We start from the raw sequence: 6,596 nt of genomic DNA, 5'->3' as shown, positions 1-6,596 counted from the left end.
TAGACCATACACAGAGGCGGACAGAGTACAGAGCTTTGTTACTTGAGTAAAAGTACAGATACCCCTTGCTAAATTTTACTCAAGTACAAGTAAAAGTACTACAGTCAGATGTCTACTTAAGTAAAAGTACTAAAGTACTTGTTTTTAAAAGTACTTGAGTATCAAGAGTACAAGAGTAGATTTTCTAAATATTGCATTACTAGTCTACTGCCACAGTGCTTACATTTATGCACAGAAACGTCCTACATGGAGTTTTGAAAAATGTTAATGTTAATACCTTGGAGAATGTAAAAGGAATTGAAAGTAAAATCAAGTCATTTTCATCTTTTTACCATGTTGCTTTATTTAATTTAATTTAATTTTTGGGGGGTCCCATCTTTAAATGCGGGGACAACACACACACACACACACACACACACACACACACACACACACACACACACACACACACACACACACACACACACACACACACACACACACACACACACCACATGTAAGGGTGGCGCTGCCAATAAAGCACCTAAAAGCTGTCACAAAGAACCGGCAAAAGGAATGATTATGAATATGTAAAATATAGCAAGGAGATATTTTAATTGTTTATTAATAAGCACTCGTTAATAAACAAGTGTTTTCTTTGTCAGTGTCGGCTAGATGAAGTTGACGATGCTGACTCGCGATCTTCAGTAGTGAACGCGCCAGAGAGAAATGCACATTTCATACGGATTACATCAGCAGAGAACAGTCTGTAGTCTGTTTTCTTTCGTTTTGAATTTTTCTGTTTAAAAGTAGACATGTCTGTGAGAGGCAAGTAGGCTACCTTATACACTGAGTTTCGGTTCATTTATGAGACGAGATCCAGTTCACGTGCCGGCGCCTCTGTTTCTTATCTATCGTCTGCTATTTACTTCTTATTTATTAAACCCAGACAATTGGTTGATGAAACATTGATTAAAATTAAGATACAATTAATGCAAAACGAAATTCAGGTTAAAGAAAGGTTTTGTGTTTTCTGTTTGATGTCTCTGTGAAAGTTTTAAAGCATTTTTTATGCCGCTTTCAGAGCGCTCACGTCCGTAATGGAGAACACGTCCATAACATTGTTTTTTCCTCATAAATGCAAACCCGAAAAATAAAATAAAACAAAATTAATATTTTATGTACTGTGAAGACTGAGCGCCAACCCTTCTTCATTCGCTGGGTAGTAGCCTACTTTGGTTTGCGCAGTGTAATTCACATAATCAGTAAAAATATATTTTGCCTCCTAAAGTATTTTTTTTTAAGAAATCAGAAATCCCTCGTGGCTACACCACTGCCACATTTGAACCTGACTGTGTTAAACACACCACATACTCAAGAACATCAAACCAAATGCTTGGCTTACATTAATGTGTAATATAAAATCTGACCATGGAGTTGACTTTGGCGGAAAGCTGAAAGTGATTGCTGATAGGCTGTCCCAATCAGTGGCGCCTGCACAATCCAATCACGTTTGAGAGGGAAACAACAAATTGAGGGTTTCCGAGATTTTTCTCTTTTTTTTACTTTTTTTTTTTTTACTCGGGTACTCACGGTTATGTATAGAAATGTATTGGAGTAAAGAGTACAATATTTGCCTCTCAAATGTACTTGAGTAAAGTCATGAGTACTCCCCAAAAATGATACTCGAGTAAAGTACAGATCCCTCAAAATTGTACTTAAGTACTGTACTCGAGTAAATGTACTCCGTTACTGTCCGGCTCTGACCATACATTAGTTACAGATGTGCATCTGTTTGGCACAAACCAACTGTTTGGGGTTTAGGAGTCCTCTGAGCCTCAGCCAAGATTGACTTTTTTTTTTTTTTTTTTAAAGAACAACAGATTTATTTTTATAAAATGATGCACAAAGGCAGCTGATGCAAGACTCTGCAATGACTTTCAAAAAAAAAAAAAAAAAAAAAATTTAATCCATAAAATAAATTCAACACAGACCAACATGAATGAAATAGCGACAACAAAGGCTTACTGTGGAGTTTACTTTCACGTCTACTGCATCTGTGACAAATAGTTGAACACACCGCAAAGACAACAATCAATCAGCAGATAAATAGCACACATGTCTGATGTCTGCACCTGTGTGAAAGGAATTTATTGCATACTAGCCATTGGCAGAATAGTTAGGACTGCAAAGATACAAATCATAAATAAAGTATGCTGAATCAGCCAAAAAATCACAGATGGATTAAGTTTAATTAGTGCCAATAGCGCAGAACACACCACAAAAACTGGGCCGAATAGGCTTAACAATGGCCCTGTTTTATCTTGCAAACATTTGTGTCCAGTTTAAACACATGATAATACACATGTTTTTTTCAGGAGGTCAAATCAGTAGAACAGTAGTGCCTTAACCACCATAGTCATTGAGATAATCAGATTTGGCCAAATTGTTCAATTCCCACACACACCAAAACCGTCATTTAAAAAAAAAAAAATAGCGACACCGCAAAGACAACAAACATCAGAAAACTAGCCCACCCGTGTGAAGGGGAATACATACTAGCAGGAAGGGTCTGATAGAGGTCTGCCCAGATCACTAGAGGTTCTGGGATTTTATGTTTCTCTTGACTTCACTGCTTGCTTTCATTACTTTCTTTTTTATTCTTGTGCACTGGTCAGCAAAGCTGAACAGCCAGAGTGATTTTCTTACAAACGGGATGCTGATTCAACATGCTGAATCAGCCAAAAAGTCTCATATGGCAGTTCGATTAGTGCCAACAGTGACACACCACAAAAACTAGGCCAGTTTGACTCAACATTATAGCCTGACTATGCCATGACCTCAAGCTTAAAAAAGAAATATGAATTTGATTTGATTTACAGCATTTAAATAATCTAATTCATATCATCTGAACAGTTTACAAACATTTATGTCCAGTTTATGCATGTAAAGATGTTCCAGTAAAACCACAACTTAAAGGGATACTCCACTTTTTTTGGAAATAGGCTCATTTTACAACTCCCCCAGAGTTAAACTGTTGAGTTTTACCGTTTTTGAATCCATTCAGCCGATCTCCGGTTCTGGCGGTACCACTTTTAGCATAGCTTAGCATACATCATTGAAGTGGACAAGACCATTAGCATTTCTCAAAAAAAAAATGATCAAAGAGTTTCGATATTTTTCCTATTTAAAACTTGACTCTTCTGTAGTTACATCGTGCACTAAGACCGACGGAAAATGTAAAGTTGCGATTTTCTAGGCTGATATGGCTAGGAACTATACTCTCATTCCTGCGTAATAATCAAGAAACTTCACTGCCGTACCATGAGAGCAGCAGGCGTAATGATATGACGCAGCGCCTGAAAATAGGCCACCTTCCATCAACACAACGGAACTATTTTCAGGCGCTGCGTCATATCATTAAGCCTGCTGCTCTCATGGTACGGCAGTGAAGTTTCTTGATTATTACGCAGGAATGAGAGTATAGTTCCTAGCCATATCAGCCTAGAAAATCGCAACTTTACATTTTCCGTCGGTCTTAGTGCACGATGTAACTACAGAAGAGTCAAGTTTTAAATAGGAAAAATATCGAAACTCTTTGATCATTTTTTTTTGAGAAATGCTAATGGTCTTGTCCACTTCAATGATGTATGCTAAGCTATGCTAAAAGTTGTACCGCCAGAACCGGAGATCGGCTGAATGGATTCAAAAACGGTAAAACTCAACAGTTTAACTCTGGGGGAGTTGTAAAATGAGCCTATTTCCAAAAAAAGTGGAGTATCCCTTTAACCCCCATTGTCAATGAGTCAATATAGCCAGGTGCTGTGCTGCAACATTGCGGTAAACACGTCTAACGCTAGGTGGCGCTATAATCGTCCAATTTGCATTTTGGATCATAACTTTCGAACCCTAAGTGCTACAAACAAAATACTTGTATATACCAGAAAACTTGTATATAAAAAATGTATATCTCCGATTTAATGTCTACCTATAAAATGTCTGCAATTTAGAATTTTCCTAAAAATTCCTCCAATAGGGGGCGCTAAAAAAATAAAAAACCTTTATAACTCTGCAACCGAACGATCCCTGAAGTTGAAAATTGGTATGCATCTTCTCTGATGGACGTCGATATCCTCTAATGTCCTCAGACATACTACTCTTGTCACATACTGTTTTTCACCTACTAGGCTATTAGTAGGGAAATATGCGATTTCTGTTTTTTTTTTTTTTGTCAAAATCAGCCACAAGGTGGCACTATAATAAGCAACTTCACATTTAAGCTAATAACTCAGCAGAATCAAAATAATGTATTCTGCATCCTTGCTTAAAAGCGTGGACAATGGTAAATCTATTTTTTATGATTATCTAACAAATTTTTTCACCATTCGAAAATATATATATATTTTTAAAACTCCTAGGCCTTTTTCAAACCTTTACTAAACATTCCACACATAAGCTCTAGACATGCTAACAAAACTATTTTGGTCTATTAAACAGTTTAGGAGATATTTACCCCCCTGTTGCCATTATGACTATTATGTCTATATCTTATGTGCACACATCTTTGTGTCCATACTTTGTACAAGTGGAGAATTTTTTTTTCCAGTAAAAAAGATCACTCACTGCTCACTCCTGCTGAATGAAAATCCCCAAAACAGGGCTGAACCACTGGCTTATTATATGTAATAAGATACCAAACAATGCCCAAAGCATGCCAGTACAACCAACTTATCCAAAACAACTAGCACTAGTAGGAACTCTTCAGAGATCATTATCTCAGCAACTGTTCAGTTCACTAATCAAACTCCCGTGCAATGATGTGCCAAACGTCAGCCAAATGAAATATGAATTGGTCTACAACTGTATTATGTCCATACTTGTAACTTCCGTTGTGTGCTCTTGGGTATCACAATCTGCAGTCCTTCCTTGTTTTAATGATGCACCCTGAAAGGCGGGGCTAAAGTTTTATTTATAGAGTGAATAAATCCTCATCGCATCATGTTTGGATATTCAAGCTTTATTGAACAGGGATTGAACATGGAGGTCTACACATCCACTGGATGTAAGACAGCACATTTTTTAAGTTTTGAGTTGCCTTATAGATTTGTTTTAAATAAATATTATTTTAAAATAATTTTTTTATTGCAGGTGTGATAATCATGTGCATTATTGCCACATTCTCTGCACACGGTAAGTAGGCCAAACTAAAATTAAACTTTAGACATGCTTGTATTTAGGCTACTATTAGGTTGTGTTTTTTTTTTTAGTGTCAGATAATTGTCATTTATATGAGTCATTTGTTCAAATTAATAACTGAGTTATTCTAATATTAGTGGTTTATATAAAGCAGTGCCTAAGGATGTGCAACCAAGACTGTAGAGACTGATAAGCTACAATTTAGTGTGTCAGTGTTTTTTTGTTTTGCTTTGTTTTTTGATGGAGGCGGGGACGTTTTGAAGCGCTGTATGAGCAATAGGCTACTACACAGTTTTCCAGTAGTTTAGTCGAGTCATGGAGTTGCTGCCGGTTAGTGATGGGCGATACTGCAAATTTCTGTATCGATCCGATACCAAGTAAAAACAGGGGCAGTATCGCCGATATCGATACCGATACCGATACTTTTTCATTTTAAAAGCATGCATTTGAACTTGTATGCACTTTCCTGTGCTAGAGCAGTGTGTCATGATTTATGAGGTGAATGCATCATTAATATGCTAAATCTGAACACGTTTGCATAACTACTAGTCCTATTTTGTGATTTGTGCTCTCAACTCCCCTTTAATTAGTCAGTGACTTTTACAAAACTACCCTAATTATAGTACTAGCCTACTAGTACTAGCCTACTGTTCAAAAGTTTGGGGTCTGTAAGATTTTTATTTCTCTTAGTAAAAACTGTAATATTACAATTTAACAATTTAACATAGGCTATCTGTTTTCTATGCCATAGTAAACTGTAATTTATTCATGTGATCAAGGCTGAATTTTGGGCATCATTACTCCAGTCATGATGATAATTCATTTTAATATGCTGATTTGCTGCTCAGGAAACATTTCTTATTATTATCAATGTTGAAAACCGTTTCATATTTTGTCGGAAACTATGAAACATTTTATGCAGAATTATTTGATGAACAAAGTTGAAAGAACAGCATTTATATGAAGTAGATTTTTTTTAACAGTGTAAAACCCTTGACTGTCACTTTTGATCAATTTAATGCATCGATCCTTGTTTAATAAAAATATTAATTTCATAAAAAAGATCTTACTGACGTCAACATTTTAAATCGTTATGTACAGTTTTGGTTTGTTTATTGCGAAATAACTCCCGATTGTTTCTCTGTCATCTAAGCAAGGCTTCGTTTCCCAAACGCACTGGGCCTCTGAGCTCAGCGAAGCACCAGCATCGAACGCTCTTTGTGATTGATTGGTTTCGTCTTGTAGCCTATACAGATGACTAGAAGAAAAGGTTCTATCCTACACAATTACCCGCTAACATTCGCTTATTTTTCGCACTGAATTGCGTGCAAAATTAATAAAAAATTACTGGTAAAAAAAATACACATTTGGATCGATATTTTTATGTGAGGATCGATCCTTTTCGATACCACGTCAGTATC

This window comes from Rhinichthys klamathensis, unplaced genomic scaffold (assembly GCF_029890125.1).
Source record: "Rhinichthys klamathensis goyatoka isolate OS25496 unplaced genomic scaffold, OSU_Roscu_1.1 h1tg000299l_1, whole genome shotgun sequence".
In the NCBI taxonomy this organism is placed as follows: Eukaryota; Metazoa; Chordata; class Actinopteri; order Cypriniformes; family Leuciscidae; genus Rhinichthys; species Rhinichthys klamathensis.
Note: the sequence above shows the minus strand (reverse complement) of the source record.